Consider the following 11,408-nt stretch of genomic DNA (forward strand, 5'->3'; position numbering starts at 1 on the left):
CTTATGGGTCTCAAAATCCACAGAGGCTGCAACCATCCAGCTTCCATTTCTTTGGCTGTAACAACAGAAAGCACGGCTGACTAAAGCTGTTGAAATATAGTTATCACAATGTTTACAACAAAAGCAACCCGAGCTCACAGACCCAGAGAAGGGGAGCTGGAGGCAGCAATGCCGGGGAGGGGGCCGTGTGCCACAGGTTAGGTAAGAAGGACTGAGGGTCTGCACAGGGTGGGTGGTAAAGAGAGTTAAGAGAGGGAGGTTCAAATGTGGGAGATTTTGTCAAAGCACAGCTAGTGCTGAGATGTTTCCCATCTGATTAACTGGAGAAAACAGGGTGTGTTTGCCCCAAGGGACATACGTGCTGATGGGTTGGGCTGCTCCCTAGGAGATACTGAAGGTGGTGAGGAGGAAGACAGGCCTGTGGGAGGAGGGAGAAGGCAACAGGGCATAAGTGAAAGACTCCAGAGGGCATGTTTCCTCTGTGTGTGTGTGTGTGTGTGTGTGTGTGTGTGTGTGTGTGTGTGCGCACACGCACCCTCATCTTGCAGTAGGGAAATGGCATCAAAGACTGGAGGGCTACCATCAGACTTACCCGAGCCTGGACTGAGAAACTGAGGCACTGAGTGGTAGTGCTGGAAAGCCTTCTGAAGATATAGTAAAGAGTGGGGAGAGAGGAAGAGGGAGAAAGAGGGAGCAAGATAGAGGGAGAAAGAGGAAGGGAGAAAGAGAGAGGAAAGGAGAGTGAGGAGAGAGGAAAGGAGAGAGAGAGAAAAAAAGGGAGGGAGAGAGAGGGAAGGAGAGACAGAGAGAGACAGAGAGAACCTCCTGCTGCCACACTATTCATACTCATTTAAATCCAATTCACCCAAGAGTCAAGCCACCACCCCGGGATGGCTTTGGTCCTCTTTGAAAACAAAGGACAAACAGTAACACCTAGGATTCTACAAGAGGCCCTAGAGGTTTCCCCCTCATCTTTGGGATCAACACTTTCTCATTCAGAGACTCCTACGTTGTGTACTGCTTTCTTATTTTCTCCTGTCATTTTGTATGTGGATGGTGGGCTTGCCCACGTGAGGTGCTGATCTCAGGGCAGCAGGCAGTGACCACGCTGGATTTCCAGAGCCGGGGCGACGAGCAAAGAGACTGAAAATTTCCCTCAGATACAAGGCTTGTGAAAGCACCTGCAGGATCATAGGCTCCTGGATCATTTTTGAAAATGATGAAACCAAGGCCCAGGGAGATCACATGAGTCCTCAGCAGGCGTCAGAGGCAGGCTTCGAACCTGGGTCTTCTGATTTGAGAACCAGCGTGCCCCTTCCTCTGAACCACGTGGCCTTGACAAGTGATGGAATGGGAAGGATTAGGAAAAGGGAGGAGTCAGATAACTCTGAAATTTCATCCAGGAGGCAGGGCCTTGGATAAATTGAGGGGTTCAAAAGAGGTTCAAGTCTGGGGGAAGATAAGGCAGCCAGATGGACCAGCCCCGGAATCTTGCCTCACACTTACCAAAAGTGGGACTCGAGGTGAGTCACTAAACCCCTCTGTGCGTCACTTTCCTTGTCTGTAAAATGGGCAAGGGTGTTGAGCTCAATGTCCTCCTAGTGCTGCATCTATGGTGTGGTGAGTTCCAAATCTGGGTGGATTGCCTCCTCTGGGGCATGGTCTCTGGAGGTCCTGTGCCCCAGAGGGGGCAGGATGGAGGGGAAGAAGATGGCAAGGAGAGCAGCTGGATAACCACCCCATTGGATCCACTAGGGCAGACAAGACCGGTCTGGACTGCGTTCTCATACAAAGCAAAATGGACTGGATGGAAGCCAGAAGGGGAGATATTGAGTGGTGAGCATGTGCATGAGGGTGAAATGGAGACGGTAAACGAAAGATGACTCTAGGGAGGGAAGGCAAGGGAAGGGCAAGGGATGAGAGCCTGGGGGGGCGGCAAGATGGGGGCGAAGGAAGCCTTGGGCTCCGATGCAGCAGAGACCTGGGTTCCACCTCTCCTCTGCTCTACCCACCAAGTCTGGCCGTGGAACGCCCTGCTCCTCTCGAACCTCGGTGATTCTCTGTTGCCTCGAGGGTAACACGCACATTCCTCTGCTTGTCATTTCATGCCCCACACAATCTGGTTCCGATCTTCGAAGGCTGTTCATGTATTACTCTCCCCCGTGTATTTTAGATTCCATGCAAACCGGCTGGCTTGCTCCTGGCACATGGTATTCCTTATTCTAATTCTGAATCTGTGCAAAGGTGTCTCCCGTCCTGGGAATGCTCCCTCTTGTCACCTCCACGTCCTGGGCCCCTTAGCTATTTTTAAGGTTCAGCTCAGGTACCATCTTCTGCCAGTGACACCCTCTCACCACCCATTACCTGGTATTGACTTTACATACCTGGTACAGTGGATAGAGAGACGCCCTCCAAGTAAAGAAAACCCGGGTTCAAATCTCTTTTTTCTGCTGCATATTGGTCGTCTGACCCTGAGCAAGTGACTTCATCTCTGAGTGCACCAGAGCTGGGATTTGAACCCAGGTCCTCAGACCTGTTACTCCCTCATTCATTGTTCTTTCCGTGATGCCTCTCTGGAGGTAAGGCATTTTCTGTGGAGAGTTCTCCTAATAGAAACCCCTGCCTGACTTGGGCTGCAACAGTCCAAATTTACTGACCTTCCACATATTCATATGTACACATACACATAAACATAAACACATATCTATACATACATATGCATATACATATATGTGCATTTTTCAGTCATTTTTCAGTCATATCTGACCCTATTTGGGGTTTTCTTGGCAAAGATCCTGGAGTGGTTTGTCATTTCCTTCTCCAGCTCATTCTATAGATGAGGAAACTGAGGCAAACAGGGGTAAGTGACTTGCCCAGGGTCACATAGTTAGAAAGTGTCTGAGGCCAGATTTAAATTCAGGAAGATGAGCCTTCCTGAATCCAAACCCAGTACTCTATCCACTGAACTACGTAGGTACCATGTGTATTTATACACACACACACACACACACACACACACACACACAGAGACATATACACACATTCATATATTCACAGGGCCAGCTAGGTGGCTTAGTGGATAGAGCCCTGGGGCCTGGAGTCAGGAAGACCTAAGTTCAAATCCAGCCTCAGACACTTACTAGCTGTGTGACCCTGGGCAAGTCATTTACTCCTGTTTACCTCAGTTTCCTCATCTGTAAAATGAGCTGGAGAAGGAAATGGCAAATCACTCCAGTATCTTTGCCAAGAAAACCCCAAATAGGGTCACAAGTCAGATACAACTAATTGACTAAAAAGTAACAACATATATATACAAAATTTTTATTGGTGCCTTTTGTTTTTACATAACACTCATTTCTAACTATTCTGTACCCCCTTCCCCAACTCTCCCAGGGAGCCTTCCCTTGGAATAGTTTAGCTAAAGCCACAGACTCAGTTCCTCTATTTACATATTTCTGAAGAAACTATTCTGAACTGAGCCAACACCAAATAAAATGAGCATTTCCATACACAAAGTAGAATGGAAAAGGAGGATTGCATTCAAAAGGGTGAATTTTTATTATTCACATCTTGCTTTTCCTTCCAAGTGTATAATAAATTCAACTAGTATTTAGCACAGTGCCTGTCGTACAGTAGGCACTTAATAAATGCTTGTTGCCTTAACAAGGCTTTCAAAACTTTTCAAAGCTGTTTGTCTGTTTCCATTTGGCTTTCTGCTTTCTCCTGGTTTTCTTTCTTTCCCTTTTCTTCCTTTTTTGGGAAGGTGGGACAGGGACCCTTATTGCTGGCTTCTCTTCATTGCCACCTCCCTCTGTTCCAAATTGAAAACAAAGAAAAGCTCAAACCCCTGTAACAAATAGGTATAGTCAAGTCAAACAAATTTCCCCACTGGCTGTGTCTGAAAACGTATATCTCATTCTGCACCCTAAGATGATAAAGTAGTAAGGGAAGCAATACGGTCAGAGCATTGGCTCTGCAAGAAGAGGGTCTGGGTTCAAATCCCTCTGATAGGACTTGAGTATTATGCATTGTTACTGGTTGTTTCAAGCTGTGGTTGGTTATTGCATTGCTCAGAGTTTTAAAGGTGCTTTTCTTTACAATGTTGTTGTTACTGTAGAAATTATTCTCCCGGTTCTGCTCACTTACTTTACTTTGCATCAGTTCATAAAGGTCTTCCTAGATTTCTCAGAAGCCACACCTTTCATCATTTCTTATGGCACTACAGTGTTCTATCACATTCATTCGAAGTAATTTATTCAGCCATTCTCCAACTAATGGGCGCCTACTTTCCAGTTCTTTGTTGTTAACCAAAAGGGCTGCTATAAAGACATCTTTCTAGATGGGTCCTCTTCTCGTTTCTTTGATCTCTTGGGGTTATTGGCCTCATAATAGTAGCACTGGGTTGCCTTTAGCAACTTTTTGGGGAAGTTCCAAACTGCTTTCCAGAATAGTTGGATTAATTCACATCTCCATTAACAGTATACTAATATGCTTGTTTCTCCCAAAGCCCCACCCCAACAACTTTATTTCCTTTTTTGTCATTGCTAATCTAACCAGTATCAGGTGAGACCTCACAACTTCTTGAATTCACATTTCTAATTATTAGTGATTTCAGAGCACTTTTTCCATATGGTTATTAATAACTAGGATTTCTTCCCTTGAGAACTGCCTCTATATCTTTTGACCATTTATCTATCGGGGGATAACATGATTTTGATACCAAGTTCATTTTGGAATATAGTTGTCCCCCCAGCCTTCCCTTGAACCAAAGAGTTTTTTTAAATGTATTTTAGCAAAACCAGTCAACAGCACAAATAATAGTCCAAAGCCATAATCACCCACCTCTCTCCCTCCATTGGAAGGAGAGAGGTGTGTTCCCTCTTTTCGGGTCAGGATTGATCATGACAATTACAAACCACTTAGCTTCCTCATATTGTCCTTGCTGTTGACACGTCATGTTCTGTGTGTTTCCTCTTTCCCTGGTTCTGCCTCTTTTCCTCAGCATCTGTTCATAAAAGCCTTCCCATGTTTTTCTGTTGTCTTCCTATTCATTGTTTCCTTTTCTTTTTCTTTTTTTTTTTTTAGATATTTGATCCTCACAACAATCCTAGAAAATGTGTCGTTATTAATTCCCATTTTATAGTTGAGTAAACTGAGGCAGGTAGAGGTTACATGACTTGCCCAGGGTCAAGAGCTAATTAGTGTCTGAGACCAGATTTGGAATTTAGGAGTTCACAACTTCCAGTCGGGATGTGTCCACTGCTCTGCCTAGTTGCCTCCTGGTAATACTAAGACAAAGGGTAGAGGTGTCATCGTATTGAAAATTTGGATTTGCACCAAAAGTATATAAATTAGGGGTAGTGGTGATGGCTTGCTTTATAGATTAAAGCTCTGGTTCATAAAAAAGAAAGTGTTCCTTAAATATCAGGCTGTTTTAATACGTTTCAAATTCCAGTGGATTTACAAACGTTCATTTTACGTATACTTTTCTGACACTCTGCCGCAGAAATCAGAATAGTACAGAATCTTGCCCTTCCTCATGATGGCTTCGACGGTAATCAGAGAGCTTGCCGACTTTGGTCCCATCTGTAATTATGCTCCCTGGACCCTGCTGTCCCCTCCAGCAAACCGTCCCCTAGCTCCTCTCTTCACCGAGGAAGCAGCCTTCTACACTGGCTGTTTCCACTTGCTCACCCACTATTCATTTCTGAGTCCTGAAGATCTGGCCCATTTGGACACTCCTCCCTCGAAGGATCCCATTGTGCTCCTAAATGCTAACTCAGATGACTTCTCCTCACTCCTTATTCGCCCCTTCCCCTTTCTGGAAGCCTTCTCCTTCTTGGGCTTCTGGGGCTCTGGTCTCTAGCAATTCCATTTCTACCTGCCTGCTATTTACCTCTCTATTGTCTCCTCCTCTTCCCACCCATAGGGGGGATCTACACTCAGAAGGGGAAAGGCCTCCGAGGTCATCTAGTCTAACCCTCTCATTTTATAAATGAAAAACACTGAGGGTCAGGGAAGTGATTGCCCAAGGCCATACAGGCAGCTTGAGCATCATTGGTGGGATTTGAACCCATTGGCCCACACTGCCTCCCTTAGCATGGACTCTGGCCAGGGTCCTTGACTCTTTTCTCTCTTCCTGATTTCATCTCATCCCGTGTATTCATTGAATGATCAACCCTATGCAGGTGACTCCCAGGTCTATGGCACATTGCCCTCATCTTTCCTGGGCCCTTGTCCTGAATCACCCAACTGCCTATTGGGTATCTCTTGGAAGGAGGTCCAAAATTAAACTTATCATCTTTTCCCGTAAATGTCCCTATTTCCACTGGAGGCTCGACCATCCTCCTATATAGACCATCCAGGTCTATAACTTTCTTGTGCCACACCCAAGATGTCATGGAATGGTAGAAAGAATGGAGCCAGGGGACCTGGGCTCAGACTGAGCCTCTGGGGCTTCCTAGCTGTGTGACCTTGGCCAAGTTACTTCTCTAAGCCTCAGTTTCCTCATTGGTTAAATGAAGGTGATGGGGGTAGGTGGATTAGATGCCTCCACGGTCTCTTGGCTCTACATCTTAGACCCTGCAAGTCAACCTTAACCCTTCCCTCTGCCTCCACCCCCACATTCCACCTGTGGCTGAGTCTTGCTCACTTACACCTCTCGTCCCTTCTTACTCGGTCATCGTCCTTGTTGCGGTCTTCTTCACCTCTTGCCCCTTAGCTGGCCTCGCTGCCTCCACCCTCTCCTTTCTCTTCCATCCTTCAAAACAACTGCCAAAACCATCTTCCTGATGTCAAGGTCTGAGCACGGCGCTCCCCTTCTTAGACACTTTCGGGGGTTGCCTCTAAAGTAACACACCAAATTCCTTAACTTACCAGGGGATCAGAGCTCACAGGACCATAGGTCCAGGGCTGGAAGGGACCTCAGAAGCCAGTCCTGTCCACCTCTCATTTTATAGATGGGGAAAACAAGGACCAAGGAGTGATTTGCTCAACTGGGGTCACAGATCTGGAACTGGGAGGGATCATTGCCACCTACAAGGATGATGATAGGGAGACGGGGGAGGGAAGGAAGGCTTCATGGAGGAGGAATCTGTGAGCTGGACCACAAATGAACGGAGGGACGGGAGAGAGGCTCTTCCAGACATGGAGGACAGTGGGGATAAAGGGTCCTGTTACAGGGGATGGCCAGATGAGGAGAGGAGACACAGTAATCCAATTTAGCTGGGTGACAGCCCGTGAAAGGAGCAGTGAGGGATACATCTAGAAAGGGGGGCCGGAGTCTGAGCATGAAGGGCCTTAAATGGTGGGATGAATCAGGAGTCGAGACGTCCTTTGATAACAAGAGGAAAATTTTTGAAATAGAGAAGTTAGTGAAAGACAAGATCTTTGTGCAAAGATGATTGTTTACAAAGTTAAATAGGGAAAATTCCCTTCTCTCCTGGAGCATTTAAGGCATGAATGAATGAATGAACAGGACAGCTAGGTGGTACAGTGGATAGAGAGCAGGAAGGCGTCAGGAAGACCAGAATTCAAATCTTGCCTCGGACACTTCCTAGCTAACAGTGCCCACCCCACAGGTTATGAGAATCAAATGAGATAATGCATGTAAAGTGCCCTTGTAAACCCCAAAGGGCTGCATAAATGTTAGCTAATGATGAGTGGAAAGCATTTATTTAGTGCTAAGTGGCAGGTGACAGTGGAAAGAGGCTGGGCCTGGAGTCAGGAAGACTCATCTGGGTAGGTCAAGGTAATATAATAAAAATGACAATTCTACTTAAATTAATTTACTTATTCAGTGACGTACCAATCAGACTACCACTAATTATTTTATAGAGCTAGAAAAATAATAACAAAAATTCATCTGGAAGAACAAAAGGTCCAGGGAACTAATGAAAAGAAATGCAGGGGAAGCTGGCCTAGCCATTCCAGATCTTAAATTGTATTATAAAGCAGCAATCATCAAAACTGCTTGGTACTGGGTAAGAAACAGAGTGGTGGATCAGTGGAATAGGTTAGGTACATAAGACACAGTAGTCAATACCTATAGTAGTCTACTGTTTGATAAACCCAAAGACTCCAGCTTCTGGGATAAGAACTCACTGTTTGACAAAAACTGCTGGGAAAACTGGAAAATAATATGGCAGAAACTAGGCATAGACCAACATCTTGCGCTGTATACCAAAATAAAATCAAAATGGGTACACAATTTAGATATAAAGGCTGATACTGTAAGCAAACTGGGAGAGCAAGGAATAGCTTACCTGTCAGATTTATGGAAAACAGAAAAATGTATGATCAAACAAGAGATAGAGAACATTATGAAATGCAAAATGGATGATTTTGATTACATTAAATTGAAAAGTTTTTGCACAAACAAAGCCAATGCAACTAAGATTAGGAGGGAAGCAGAAAACTGGGAAAAAATTGTTATAACCAGTGCCTTTGATAAAAGCCTCATTTCTAAAATATATAGAGAACTGAGTCAAATTTATAAGAATACAAGTCATTCCCCAATTGATAAATGGTCAAAGGATATGAACAGGCAGTTTTCAGATGAAGAAATTAAAGTTAGCTATAGTCATATGAAAAAATGCTCTAAATCACTATTGATTAGAGAAATGCAAATCAAAACAACTCTGAGGTACCACATCACACCCATCATATTGGCTAACATGACAAAACAAGAAAATAATAAATTACTGGAGAAGATGTGGGAAAATTGGAACACTAATGCATTGTTGGTGGAGTTGGGAACTGATCCAACCATTCTGGAAAGCAATTTGGAACTATGCCCAGAGGGCTACAAAAATGTGCATACCCTTTGACCCAGCAATAGCACTTCTAGGGCTGTATCCCAAAGAGATCATACAAAAGGACCCACATGTACAAAAATATTTATAGCAGCTCTTTTTGTGGTGGCAAAGAATTGGAAATTGAGGGGATACCCATCAGTTGGGGAATGACTGAACAAGTTGTGGTATATGAATGTGATGGAATACTATTGTGCTATAAGAAATGATGAGCAGATGGACTTTAGAAACCTGTAAAGATTTATATGAACTGTTGCTGAGTAAAGTAAGCAGCACTAGGAGAAAATTGTACACAGTAACAGCCACACTGTGTGATGACTAACTTTGATAGACTTATCTCTTCTTAGCAAAGAAAAGATCTAAGACAACTCCAAAAGACTCATAATAGAAAATGCCGTCCACATCCAGAGAAAGAGCTATGGAGTCTGAATGCAGATTGAAGCACATTATTTGATATCTCTTTTTTTCTTTCCTTTTTTTTGGTTTATTTCTTCTTTCTTGTGGTTTCTCCCATTGGTTCTAATTCTTCTTTACAGCATGACACATGTGACAATAGGTTCAATATGAATGTATATGCAGAACCTATATCAGGTTCTTACCTGAGTCTAACTCTCTCATTTGAAGAAGAGAAACTGAGGCCCAGAGAGGCCCCGAGTCATAAAAGAAGCAAAGGCAGGATCTGAACCCACAGCCTCTGATTACAAAGCCACCATACCTGTGGCTGGGCTGCCCTGATGGATGAGGGGATGCCCATCAGTTGGGGAATGACTGAACAAGTTGTGGTATATGAACGTGATGGAATACTATTGTATTCCATCGGGGGGGAATACCCCCCGTCTTGGGGTAGAGGGAGGGAAGAGATGGGGAGAAAATTTGGAACTCAAAATTTTGTGGACGTGAATGTTGAAGACTAAAAATAAATTAATTAAGAAAACCCTCATTCTCAAAGAGAAAAAAAAAAGACTCATCTGAGTTCAAATCTGGCCTCAGACGTTTACTAGCTGTGTGACCCTGGGCAATCACTTCACCCTGTTTGCCTCAGTTTCCTCATCTGTAAAGTGAGCTGGAGAAGGAAATGGCAAACAGCTCCAGTATCTTTGCCAAGGAAATGGGGTCACAAAGAGTTAGACAGGAATGAAAACCAACCAAACCACAACAAAAACCCACCAAGAACTATGCTAGACTCTGGGGGTCAAAATACAAAATCAGAACAGTTCCTGCCTTCAAGGAGTTTGTACTTGAATAGGGAGAGACAACATACACAGGGGTGTGGGGGCTCACAGGCTTGGTGAGTAGAGCCAGAGGGCTGCCCCATTCAAGAGCAATGGTGGTGGTGATTTGATCATGGTGTGTAAAGCAAGAAGGGCCACTAGGGGGCGCCATAGTGCTCAGCGCATCAGGCCTGGAGTCAGGAAGACTCATCCTTTTGAGTTCAAATTTGGCCTCAGACATTTACCATCCTGTGTTACCCTGGGCAAGTCATTTCACCCTGTTTGCCTCAGTTTCCTCCTCTGTAAAATGAGCTGGAGAAGGAAACAGCAAACCACTCCAGTATCTCTGCCAAGAAAACCCCAAATGGGGTCACAAAGGGTCAGACATGGCTGAAATGACTGAACAACAACAACCAAGCAGAAGTAGGAAAATGGTGGAGGGCGGCGGTGGCCTACCAGAGTAGATGGTGAGTAGGTGGTTGGTATGGATGGCTGGATGGGATAGGGGGGCTGGCAAGAGATCGCCGACTCCTTGAGACTGCACTCGCTCACTCATCCATCAGGGCAGCCCAGCCACAGGTATGGTGGCTTTGTAATCAGAGGCTGTGGGTTCAGATCCTGCCTTTGCTTCTTTTATGACTCGGGGCCTCTCTGGGCCACAGTTTCTCTTCTTCAAATGAGAGAGTTAGACTCAGGTAAGGTCTCCTGCAGCTCTAAATCTATGCTCTCATGAGTTCCAAATCTAAGTGGAGTGACTGCCTCAGGGCATGATCTTTGGGGTTCTGTGACTCAGAGGGAGCTGCGGTAGGGCAGATGGCAAGGGGGACCACGTCATCCAAGCAAGTAAGAGAGACATGTCCTATTTGTAAAACACGTGGCCAAATGTCCTGGCTTCACCCCTCGTTCTCCAGATTTTTCTATCCATTCACTACCATCCTTCCCACCCTGGAGACGCCTCTCCCCTAAAGCCCCTTCTCCTCGTTAGTGAGTCTCTATGAATGCTAAGGATGGTGGCGAACACCACCGTTAAATGAGTCACCCAGGCGATGTCCACCTCACTCGCAGCTACACTCTTCACTCTCTGGACTTGTTCACCTCCTCACAAGCAGTCTGACCGTACACGCCCCCTTTTCAGATCTGTGAGACATTGTTTTCCTATATTAGAACATAAATCCTTTGAGAATGGAGACCGTCTCTATCTGCTTGACTTTGTATCCTCAGAACTTAGTAATTAGTACAGTGCGTGATACAGAGAATGCACTTCACAAATGTTTCACCTTTCTTTCCTTCCTTCCTCTATTCCTTCCTTCCTTCCTTTCTTTCTTCCTTCCTTTCTTTTTCTTTCTTTCTTTCTCTCTTCCTTTCTTTCTTTCCTTCTTCTTGC

The 11,408-nt window shown here is 45.0% G+C and overlaps 1 long non-coding RNA gene across 1 annotated transcript in view; it reads left to right on the forward strand.

Moving 5' to 3' along the window:
• The first annotated feature begins 1,399 nt into the window (after nt 1-1,399).
• LOC114043340 overlaps nt 1,400-11,408 on the forward strand; it is a 24,021-nt gene continuing 14,012 nt past the window's right edge. Inside the window, exons 1-2 of the long non-coding RNA XR_003569086.1 lie at nt 1,400-1,523; nt 1,756-1,836. This is a non-coding gene — a long non-coding RNA (uncharacterized LOC114043340). The remainder of the gene's footprint in view (nt 1,524-1,755; nt 1,837-11,408) is intronic.

The sequence above is a fragment of the Vombatus ursinus genome, unplaced genomic scaffold, assembly GCF_900497805.2.
Source record: "Vombatus ursinus unplaced genomic scaffold, bare-nosed wombat genome assembly UNPS02014768.1, whole genome shotgun sequence".
In the NCBI taxonomy this organism is placed as follows: Eukaryota; Metazoa; Chordata; class Mammalia; order Diprotodontia; family Vombatidae; genus Vombatus; species Vombatus ursinus.